At 35.7% G+C, this 12488-nt stretch overlaps 1 long non-coding RNA gene across 1 annotated transcript in view; it reads left to right on the top strand.

The window, feature by feature from the left end:
• LOC107974493 (uncharacterized) overlaps positions 1-12488 on the top strand; it is a 228033-nt gene that overhangs the window by 188802 nt on the left and 26743 nt on the right. Inside the window, exon 3 of the long non-coding RNA XR_001717309.2 lies at positions 11011-11142. This is a non-coding gene — a long non-coding RNA (uncharacterized LOC107974493). The remainder of the gene's footprint in view (positions 1-11010; positions 11143-12488) is intronic.

Here is a 12488-nt window from a genome sequence, read left to right as displayed (position 1 = left end):
TTTTTCCTATACTAATACTGAACTTGTGTGACTTGCCTTGGCCAATGAAGGTGGGCTGATATAATGTATGCCAGGCCCTACCAGGGCCTTAAATGTGCCTGGGTGGTTTTATTTGCCCTCTTGGAGATCCTATCTGCCCCCATTAGAAAAGCATAACCCAATCAGCAACAGTTTCAAAGAGAGGGAATGTGGAAAGGACCTTAGCCTGACCTGTATTCTAAAGAAAAAGCTATATTATCTGACCTGCAGACCTGTGAGGAGAAATATTTCACAATAGAAGCCATTGAAATACTGGGAATGTTTGCTTCATGCCATTATTGCAGCAGAAACTTGACTTCTACATTAATCATGACACTTATTCTTCTAGCCAGTGGCAGGTTTAGGTATGAACAGATAACACTATCTTAGATGTGAGGGAAAATGTGCAGAGGGATGTGTTCAGGAAAGGCTTTTCCTGGCTGATACACAAAAAGATTAACATTAGGAAATGATCTCTTCCTACTGTGTCTGCATGATCATCTAGCAGCCATCTTACTACCATGAACTGGAGAACAAAGACTAGCACACTGAGGATGATTCAGGAAATCAAATAAACTGTCTTTAATAATGTTGTGTAAGTTGCTGAATTAATCAGTTTATTAAATCTGGAAATGTCATGAATTGGGACTATTACGTGCAACTGAAAGCATGTTAATTGATACAAAGATGCAGTAAATGTTAAGCATAGACAATGGAGCAGATGTAAATTAGTTTTTAGTCCTGTAGAACTGTCAAGGGTTGGCAAAGAATTGTCTGTAAAGGATCACATAGTAAATATTTTAGGCTCTGTAGGCCGTATGCTTTATATTACAACTACTTAAATCTATAATTATAGTGTTTAGACAATAAATAAATTAATGGTGTGACTGTGTTAGAATAAAACTGTATTCATGAAAGAACATTTGCTTCTGGTTGTACAGAGATGTAGGTACTCTGAGAACCTCTACAATATCAAACAACTAGATCCTAGATTTTAAAGTAACAATATTTTCGATATACAGTAAATGAAATGTGAGAAAATCACCTACAAAAAAAAAAAAGCCACCAGAAACAATAAAGTAAATGACTGTGTTAAACAAATAACAGGCTGAAACTGGAGCTGGGGAAGATGAGCTTAAAGACTCAAGGGGATGCAAAAAGCCCCGTGATCAGTAGTCATCCTCAGGCCCGGGACAAGCTGGGGTGACTGAGCCACATAACCCTGAACTCCCATATTAAGACATTTCCCACAAAGTAGACTAAATTAGCGCCAAGCCTGTGCCATCCCTGAATCTGAGAAGAAGCAGACACAATTTCTTTTTTACAGGCATCCAGAGAGAAAAAGAAAATGCATATAACTTAAAATTACTGACTTTTCAATGGCAAGCATTAAAGCAAGAAGACAGTGAAATCATCAAAGGGATTTTTTTAAAGTTAACTTACAACCTGACAAGAAATTATTTTTTATAAATGACAGTAAAATAAACTCATTTTGGGATATTAAAATAAAGAAAAAAACATGAAATGGCAGAAATGGACCTTCACTAAAGGGACTTCTAAAGTGTATGTCTCCGGAGGAAGATAGTGATACCAGAAAGGTCTGACACGCATAGAGAGTGAGAAAATATTACGGTAACATGTTTGAAAATAGAAATAAATATTGTGTATACCTAGCTGTGATGAATTGAAAGTATGAAGTTTAAAGATAATAAATACTAAAACATTAGACAAAAGAACGTACAAATTTGAGGGAAAGGAAATAATCCAACTTTTTTTTTTTTTTTTGAGACAGGATATCACTATGTTGCCCAGGCTGGTCTTGAACTCCCGAGCACAAGGGATCCTCCCTCTGTAGCTTCTCAAAGTGTTGGGTTCACAGGTGTGAGCCACCACGACTAGCCAAGTAATCAATCTTTAAAAAATAGTTGGAGAAACAGAAAAAAAAACACAGAAAACACAGAAACCGATAATCAAAGCAGACTTAATTGAAATTTAAAATAACCATTAAAGATGAAAAGAAGCAATGAAGACAAATTTTTGAAGCTTAATAATATAGATAAACCAAGAAATAGAGAAGTCACAAAAAATATTAGACAGGAAATTGAAGAAAAGTAACACTACAGCAGAAATTTAAAATGAATTAGTTTCTGTCAGAAAATAGAAATTTTAAAAAATATATAAATTATATAAAATATATACAAAATATATGAATTATATATAATTTATGTATAAATTAAAAATATATATAATTTAAATGAAAGCAGTTCCAGAAAAAATAAACTGCCATTTATTTTCTCTAAAAGTTATAGAGCAAATCAGGCTGTTTCATTATAGGTTAGTTAACCTAAGTTGACCTATAACTTTAAATAAATTGAATTTCAATTTAAATCTTATTTCCTAAAACAAACCAACCAACAAAAACCTTTGAAAAAGGTATTACCCATCGATAATAAAATTATTAACAAACCAAAAAATACATTGTTACACAACTATCCTGGAAAAGGGGTAAAGGACTTCTACTAATATATCACAGTATACAAAATTCTTATTTATGAAATGTAAGTAGAATTCTTTTTAAAATCATAAAAGAATAATTGCCACCAATTCTGTTTATTATTATACTGGAAGACCTAGCCAGTGCACTAAGACAAGAAAAATAAATTGATGACTTAAGAATTGGAGAGCCATATTTTTTTTAAAAAAAACTGTTATGACTTGCATATTATATATTTGCTTACATGGAAAACTAAAAAACAGAAAAATAATGGGGTATAACTTGGATTGTTGTATTAATAAAATGTTGGTCATAAAATATTAGAAGAAACTCTAGGCATTTCAAGTATGAGATACTTTACTACAGAGATAAATAATTAGTATTTTAAAGGGGTGGTAGGACCAAAGACAAGAAAATTCACTCTGAACTCTCAAGTTTACTACAAGAATCAAGAGAGTCTGCAATTTGTAATAACAAAAGAAAATCAAAGGAAACCACCAACAATTATCACTGCTGCCTTTAGTGTGATAGTAGTGCAAGTAATTTAAAACAGTAAGCACTGCTATGCATAGTGGCTCATGCCCGTAATCCCAGCTACACAGGAGGCTGAGGCAGGATTGCTTGAGGCCAGGGGTTCAAACCCAGCCTGGACAACACAGTGAGACCCCTGTCTCTAAAAAACTTTTTGGAGTAAAAAAAAGTATGTATACAGTAAGCAAAGAATCCAACACAAAATATAACATCTGTAAAGCCCACACGAGGTCTCTGCTACCAAGGAGCAATAATAACACTTGAAGACTGGTTATATTCCCTCTTCCAAATAAAACCAATGCCTCTCATTGGCAAGGATTCCATCACTTATTAAACAGAGGTAAGCATAAAAAGATAGCTCAATATTGCTGAGTTGTTAAATAATTTATAACACGTGCCTTAAGGAAAATATATAAAAATGAATTTTTAAACACAGCAGCAGGTAGTACAAATGAAGTTTTTAAGTTGCTTTTATAGTAGCAGCTGAAACTATAAGTAGGAAGAAGCCAATTAAAATTTGTGCAAAAATGCGGTGTAGCTTATTTGAAGATATTAAAATCCATGCAGATGAGAATTTCTATATTAATAGATTTTTTTAAAAAAAAAGTTTATTGTTCACCACAAAGATACTCCTCGAGAAGAGCAACACCAAGACACATAATTGTCAGATTCACCAAAGTTGACACGAAGGAAAAAATGTTAAGGGCAGCCAGACAGAAAGGTCAGGTTACCCTCAAAGGGAAGCCCATCAGACTAACAGCAGATCTCTCGGCAGAAACTCTACAAGCCAGAAGAGAGTGGGGGCCAATATTCAACATTCTTAAAGAAAAGAATTTTCAACCCAGAATTTCATATCCAGCCAAAATAAGCTTCATAAGCGAAGGAGAAATAAAATACTTTACAGACAAGCAAATGCTGAGAGATTTTGTCACCACCAGGCCTGCCCTAAAAGAGCTCCTGAAGGAAGCGCTAAACATGCAAAGGAACAACCAGTACCAGCCGCTGCAAAATCATGCCAAAATGTAAAGACCATCGAGACTAGGAAGAAACTGCATCAACTAACGAGCAAAATAACCAGCTAACATCATAATGACAGGATCAAATTCACACATAACAGTAGTAACTGTAAATGTAAATGGACTAAATGCTCCAATTAAAAGACACTGACTGGCAAATTGGATAAAAAGTCAAGACCCATCAGTGCGCTGTATTCAGGAAACCCATCTCATGGGCAGAGACACACATAGGCTCAAAATAAAAGGATGGAGGAAGATCTACCAAACAAATGGAAAACAAAAAAAGGCAGGGGTTGCAATCCTAGTCTCTGATAAAACAGACTTGAAACCAACAAAGATCAAAAGAGACAAAGAAGGCCATTACATAATGGTAAAGGGATCAATTCAACAAGAAGAGCTAACTATCCTAAATATATATGCACCCAATACAGGAGCACCCAGATTCATAAAGCAAGTCCTGAGTGACCTACAAAGAGACTTCGACTCCCACACATTAATAATGGGAGACTTTAACACCCCACTGTCAACATTAGACAGATCAACCAGACAGAAAGTCAACAAGGATATCCAGGAATTGAACTCAGCTCTGCACCCAGCGGACCTAATAGACATCTACAGAACTCTCCATCCCAAATCAACAGAATACACATTTTTTTCAGCACCACATCACACCTATTCCAAAATTGACCACATAGTTGGAAGTAAAGCTCTCCTCAGCAAATGTAAAAGAACAGAAATTATAACAAACTATCTCTCAGACCACCGTGCAATCAAACTAGAACTCAGGATTAAGAATCTCACTCAAAACTGCTCAACTACATGGAAACTGAACAACCTGCTCCTGAATGACAACTGGGTACATAATGAAATGAAGGCAGAAATAAAGATGTTCTTTGAAACCAACGAGAACAAAGACACAACATACCAGAATCTCTGGAACACATTCAAAGCAGTGTGTAGAGGGAAATTTGTAGCACTAAATGCCCACAAGAGAAAGCAGGAAAGATCCAAAATTGACACCCTAACATCACAATTAAAAGAACTAGAAAAGCAAGAGCAAACACATTCAAAAGCTAGCAGAAGGCAAGAAATAACTAAAATCAGAGCAGAACTGAAGGAAATAGAGACACAAAAAACCCTTCAAAAAATTAACGAATCCAGGAGCTGGTTTTTTGAAAGGATCAACAAAATTGATAGACCACTAGCAAGACTAATAAAGAAAAAAAGAGAGAAGAATCAAATAGACGCAATAAAAAATGATAAAGGGGATATCACCACCGGTCCCACAGAAATACAAACTACCATCAGAGAATACTACAAACACCTCTACGCAAATAAACTAGAAAATCTAGAAGAAATGGATAAATTTCTCGACACATACACCCTCCCAAGACTAAACCAGGAAGAAGTTGAATCTCTGAATAGACCAATAACAGGAGCTGAAATTGTGGCAATAATCAATAGCTTACCAACAAAAGAGTCCAGGACCAGATGGATTCACAGCCGAATTCTACCAGAGGTACAAGGAGGAACTGGTACCATTCCTTCTGAAACTATTCCAATCAATAGAAAAAGAGGGAATCCTCCCTAACTCATTTTATGAGGCCAGCATCATCCTGATACCAAAGCCTGGCAGAGACACAACAAAAAAAGAGAATTTTAGACCAATATCCTTGATGAACATTGATGCAAAAATCCTCAATAAAATACTGGCAAACCAAATCCAGCAGCACATCAAAAAGCTTATCCACCATGATCAAGTGGGCATCATCCCTGGGATGCAAGGCTGGTTCAATATATGCAAATCAATAAATGTAATCCAGCATATAAACAGAGCCAAAGACAAAAACCACATGATTATCTCAATAGATGCAGAAAAAGCCTTTGACAAAATTCAACAACCCTTCAGGCTAAAAACTCTCAATCAATTAGGTATTGATGGGACGTATCTCAAAATAATAAGAGCTATCTATGACAAACCCACAGCCAATATCATACTGAATGGGCAAAAACTGGAAGCATTCCCTTTGAAAACTGGCACAAGACAGGGATGCCCTCTCTCACCACTCCTATTCAACATAGTGTTGGAAGTTCTGGCCAGGGCAATTAGGCAGGAGAAGGAAATAAAGGGTATTCAATTAGGAAAAGAGGAAGTCAAATTGTCCCTGTTTGCAGACGACATGATTGTATATCTAGAAAACCCCATTGTCTCAGCCCAAAATCTCCTTAAGCTGATAAGCAACTTCAGCAAAGTCTCAGGATACAAAATCAATGTACAAAAATCACAAGCATTCTTATACACCAACAACAGACAAACAGAGAGCCAAATCATGAGTGAACTCCCATTCACAATTGCTTCAAAGAGAATAAAATACCTAGGAATCCAACTTACAAGGGATGTGAAGGACCTCTTCAAGGAGAACTACAAACCACTGCTCAAGGAAATAAAAGAGGATACAAACAAATGGAAAAACATTCCATGCTCAAGAGTAGGAAGAATCAATATCGTGAAAATGGCCATACTGCCCAAGGTAATTTACAGATTCAATGCCATCCCCATCAAGCTACCAACGACTTTCTTCACAGAATTGGAAAAAACTACTTTAAAGTTCATATGGAACCAAAAAAGAGCCCACATCACCAAGTCAATCCTGAGGCAAAAGAACAAAGCTGGAGGCATCACACTACCTGACTTCAAACTATACTACAAGGCTACAGTAACCAAAACAGCATGGTACTGGTACCAAAACAGAGATATAGATCAATGGAACAGAACAGAGCCCTCAGAAATAACGCCGCATATCTACAACTATCTGATCTTTGACAAACCTGAGAAAAACAAGCAATGGGGAAAGGATTCCCTATTTAATAAATGGTGCTGGGAAAACTGGCTAGCCATATGTAGAAAGCTGAAACTGGATCCCTTCCTTAAACCTTATACAAAAAATCAATTCAAGATGGATTAAAGACTTAAACGTTAGACCTAAAACCATAAAAACCCAGAAGAAAACCTAGGCATTACCATTCAGGACATAGGCATGGGCAGGGACTTCATGTCTAAAACACCAAAAGCAATGGCAACAAAAGCCAAAATTGACAAATGGGATCTAATTCAACTAAAGAGCTTCTGCACAGCAAAAGAAACTACCATCAGAGTGAACAGGCAACCTACAAAATGGGAGAAAATTTTCACAACCTACTCATCTGACAAAGGGCTAATATCCAGAATCTACAATGAACTCAAACAAATTTACAAGAAAAAAACAAACAACCCCATCAAAAAGTGGGCGAAGGACATGAACTGACACTTCTCAAAAGAAGACATTTATGCAGCCAAAAAACACATGAAAAAATGCTCACCATCACTGGCCATCAGAGAAATGCAAATCAAAACCACAATGAGATACCATTTCACACCAGTTAGAATGGCAATCATTAAAAAGTCAGGAAACAACAGGTGCTGGAGAGGATGTGCAGAAATAGGAACACTTTTACACTGTTGGTGGGACTGTAAACTAGTTCAACCATTGTGGAAGTCAGTGTGGCAATTCCTCAGGGATCTTGAACTAGAAATACCATTTGACCCAGCCATCCCATTACTGGGTATATACCCAAAGGACTATAAATCATGCTGCTATAAAGACACATGCACACGTATGTTTATTGCGGCATTATTCACAATAGCAAAGACATGGAACCAACCCAAATGTCCAACAATGATAGACTGGATTAAGAAAATGTGGCACATATACACCATGGAATACTATGCAGCCATAAAAAATGATGAGTTCATGTCCTTTGTAGGGACATGGATGAAATTGGAAATCATCATTCTCAGTAAAGTATCACAAGAACAAAAAACCAAACACCGCATATTCTCACTCATAGGTGGGAATTGAACAATGAGATCACATGGACACAGGAAGGGGAACATCACACTCTGAGGACTGTTGTGGGGTGGGGGTAGGGAGGAGGGATAGCACTGGGAGATATACCTAATGCTAGATGACGAGTTAGTGGGTGCAGTGCACCAGCATGGCACATGTATACATATGTAACTAACCTGCACAATGTGCACATGTACCCTAAAACTTAAAGTATAATAATAAATAAATAAATAAATAAATAAGTTTATTGTTGTAAAACACTTAACCTGAAATCTACCCTGTTAAATTTTTAAGTATACAATACAGTATTGTTAACTATAGGTACAATAGCTGTACATTGGAAGATCTCTAGAGCTTATGCAACTTGCTCATGTGAAATTTTATGCCTGTTAATTAGATAGGCTATCTCAATGTTTTATGTATGCCAATTTTCCCAAAACTGATTCATAAATTTGATGTAATATAAAAACAAAAGCTTTTTTCATCCACATAACTTGACAAACTGATTCTAAAATTTGCATGAAAGAGTAAGGGCAAATAGTCAACAAAGTATTGATGAAGAAGAAAAAAATGTTGGTAGAAACTTACCCTACCTAATATCAATATTTATTATAATTTAGATAATAGTGAATACAATGGCACCAGCATGAACAAATTTTAAAAATGTTACAAAAACAGACCCACTCAGACATAAAACTTGGTGTAGAACAGAGATATTCTATTCAGAACCCTGGGGAAAGAAAGGACTATGCAGTGAATGGCACAAAGGCAATTGGCTAACCACATGGATACAGTGAAGTTGGGTTCCTACCTTATAACTTATGAGTCTGACTCTAATTTTGATGTTTCACTGGAGACAACTTTGAACCCCACCACTCCCACTTTTCCTCTTACCCTCCATGTGGGCAAGCTGCTAAGAAAGTCCAAGTGTTCCCTCCATTGGCATCAGCAGGCGGGAAGTTCACTTACAAAGGGCAGGCTTGCTGGATGGCATCCTCATCTGAGCCACACCCTGACCAACATAAAAGCCCAAAGCCAGTCTCCTTTTCTGGCTTTCTCAAGCCACTTTTGGATCTGGTTGGGAGCCACACTGCTCAATACGTGAGTAATAAACCATTCTGAATGAAAAAAAAAAAAAAAAAAACAAGTAGATTGAAAACAATCTGATGTGTAAATTTGCAAAAGACATGGACATATAAAAGAGGAATTATCAAGAAAATGTAGATGGATAAAATATTCAACTGCATTAGTAATCAGGAAATGCAAACTAAAATGGCGTTGAAATACAGTTTTATACCTATTACATTTCCAGAATTAAATCGGAAAATACCAAGTGTTGGAAATGATATAAATCAATTAGAGCTCCTAAACCCTTTATTGAAGGTATAAATTGATATAACCATGTTGGAAAACAAGATGGAATTATCCTTCAAGTCGAATATTCACCTACTGTATTAAAATAAATTTCCAATGCTAGATTTATCCGCTAAAAATATAGATCTAGTTTTGCACGTGAAAATGGAGTTCTGCACAGGAATGGCCGTAGCAGCTTTGTTCATAACAAATAAAAACAAAAACAAAAATATTATTCAACGGAAAAATTAACACATTGCACTCTGTGTATGTGATGGGATTTCATAGCAGTGAAAAGGAAGGTTCTACAGCTACATACAATGCATGTGATTCTTTGCAATACAGAGCAAAAAAAAAAATCTAATTTAGAAGACCAAACGAAGTGTGATTCAATTTCTATACAAATTAAGAGCAAGCAAAACTAATAATGTTTTACATAGAGAAAAAACATATATGCAATAAAATTGTGTTTTTCAGAAATAGTACGAGATTAAAACATGAAATCTAGGACAGTGATTATCTGTTCATGGAGCTGGGGAATGAAGAACACTCGGGGAAATACAATAATTCTGGCTCTTAGGTTGGGTACTGGTTTGATATTCATTTTAAAAATTGTGTTCTGTTACATATACAACTTCTTCTCTTTCGTATGTATCAATTAGTACATGAAATATAACAAAAATAATCCAAAAAAAAGAAAACTGAAAAAATTTATTGGGAGCAAGTGGTGGTGTATAGATTTATCTGTTGTGAGTAACAAAAACCCCTAAAATTTATAAGTGAAATAGTTAAAAATAAATTTGGCTCGTTTTACTATCCAGAAAGCTATTTAAAAGGATTTTTTTAATAAGTGACTTTAGACGTTGTTATCCTTTCTAACATTATGTATTTCTTGATAATTTAAAAGCTAAGGATTAAAAATTTGAAAAAGCAACATATAAAATAGTAAACTTAATTTCTGCTTTTCTCCTTTCCACAAGTGCTTTTGTTCATTTCTCTCAGCAATATATGTCTAGGTTGGAGTTCAATCACCTGCCACCAGTATGTTATTTATAAGTAGAAGAATATTTTTGTCTCACTTAAAGCCAAACAAAATAAGCCAGAAAGCACATTGTGACAGGGAGAAAAATTAAAAGTTGAAAATAGGTTTCTCTTTATCTATGGCTAATCTCCCCAGAATAACAGACCATCTAAATGTTGTGTTCTGTGACAGCCTGGGTACAATTTTCAGAACATTTTTTTCTCATTGGAAATTAAGCTTCTGGGAAGCCATTTATCCTGAAAGCACTATTGTTCTCAGTTGCATTGCTTTTCTTCATTGTTGGGTACCTGTTTTTCCACGGTTGTTATGCACACATAACTTACTCCTTTTTAATTATTTTGGCCTTTTGTTGAGATCACAATGGAAAGATTCATTTAGAAGACTAGGGAAGAAAAAGCCTTTTTTTTTTCTTGCTCTGAATCATCAACTACAATACACTCAAAAAATTTTACTGACTTTCTATCATGAGCTTGTGCCCATCTGAGAGGAGACATTTTATTACTAGTTTTTTCCCCATTTAGTTTTTATATTGTGGTTCTCTGTCCTTTGATATAATGGCTACATTTATTTGTTTTTCTTTTTGTTGTTGTTGTTCTTTAGTTAGCTCTGTCATTAACCAGTCTATTATTTTTTCTCATTCCCACTGGGTTTCTCGTTATTGTTTTTAAGTCCACCCTCAAGAAACTGCTGTATCACCATACTCTTCTAATACTCTAAGAATTCTTCTTCATATGTATCTGCTCCTATTTTCTGCCTCGGTGGTTGTTCAGCATTAATTCAGGAGGATTCAGAGAAAAACAGGTATGTTTGTTCATGTTGTTGCTTAAGTGTATGCTATTGTAAACCACGGAGAAAACCCCACGTTTTAGCCATAAAAATCTGAAACTCCAAATTCTAGCGGTCATAGAAGGTCTGAACATCAACTAGAATTTCATGTCTATTTAAAGCTTACCTAGATCGCCTATGGTTTTCTGGGAAAAGAAATTGTAACTAGCAGACTTATTTATTTCTATCAGCCCCTGATGCATTGTTCCTGCAAAGGATTGGCAGAAATCTGAGATTCCTTTTAGGTCTTGTTTTTTCATCAGCTCCCTTTGAAACCTGGTGTTCATGCTGAACAGGCTTTATAGATCATGATTGGGATCATCCTTGTAATAATAATCATAGCAAGCACCATTATCAGTATCTAATCTTTATTACACTTAGGATTCACGAAACGGCGCAGCACCTTAGAATAGAAATCAGATGTATTTTTAAAAATCAGTCATTCTCTATTTCTCTAGTCCACGTCTATTACAGTACCTTTCTTTCTTTTCCTCTTTTTCTTCAGTCTTTCTATCATTAAACCTAGGATGACTTGACATCCAGGTATATCTAGAGCAGCCCTGGCTTACACCCTTTAGACAATTATAGTTATTCATAGAATTTCCTCTCATTTTCACAAGTTTTCCATTTAGGGGACATTATCGGTTACATCATTTAAAATCCCACAGCAGGTCCATCCTGCCTTTATGAAACTATGCTGAAGTGCTAGCAAACTCATAAGTCGCATTAAGACAGAGATACCCATGAAAGAAGATAAAGATGAGTGAAGCGGAGGGATATGAAAAAGATCACCACTGCTGCCCGTTTCCATTTTTAATATAAAAACATGGTTAAAAATATTCTCTCTCTTACTGCTGCCTTCTCTTTCTTGTTAGCTGTTAGGATTGTATTTGATTACCTATAACAGAAAATTCAAAATGTAACTGGCTTAAATGCACAAGGGTTACATCAAATAAAAAGTGGTCCAGATGAAAAATGTCCAAACTTGATACTGCAGCTTGCATTTCATCAGAGACCAACTCTCTATCCGCATAAGCATACTAGCATGTGACTTCCATCCTTGAGGTCATCCCAAGATCCAAAATGATTGCTGGGGCTCCAAACTTTATACCTACATTACCACCAAAAGGGAAAGAAGATGAAGAGTAACGAAACACATAATACAATTATTTCAAAAACTACCTATTCTTCCTTTAATGTGCCATTCCTGAATTCCAGCTTTACAACTTTTATCATAGTCAGAATTTAGTCACACCTAAGGAGAAAAGTTACACCTAAGGAAAACGGGAGATTACAGTTAAGTTGTTTTTGGGTTTTTTGTT

The sequence above is a fragment of the Pan troglodytes genome, chromosome 3 (assembly GCF_028858775.2).
Source record: "Pan troglodytes isolate AG18354 chromosome 3, NHGRI_mPanTro3-v2.0_pri, whole genome shotgun sequence".
NCBI classification, from domain to species: Eukaryota; Metazoa; Chordata; class Mammalia; order Primates; family Hominidae; genus Pan; species Pan troglodytes.
The sequence above is the reverse complement of the archived record's forward strand: the minus strand, read 5'-3'. Positions and strand labels throughout refer to the sequence as shown.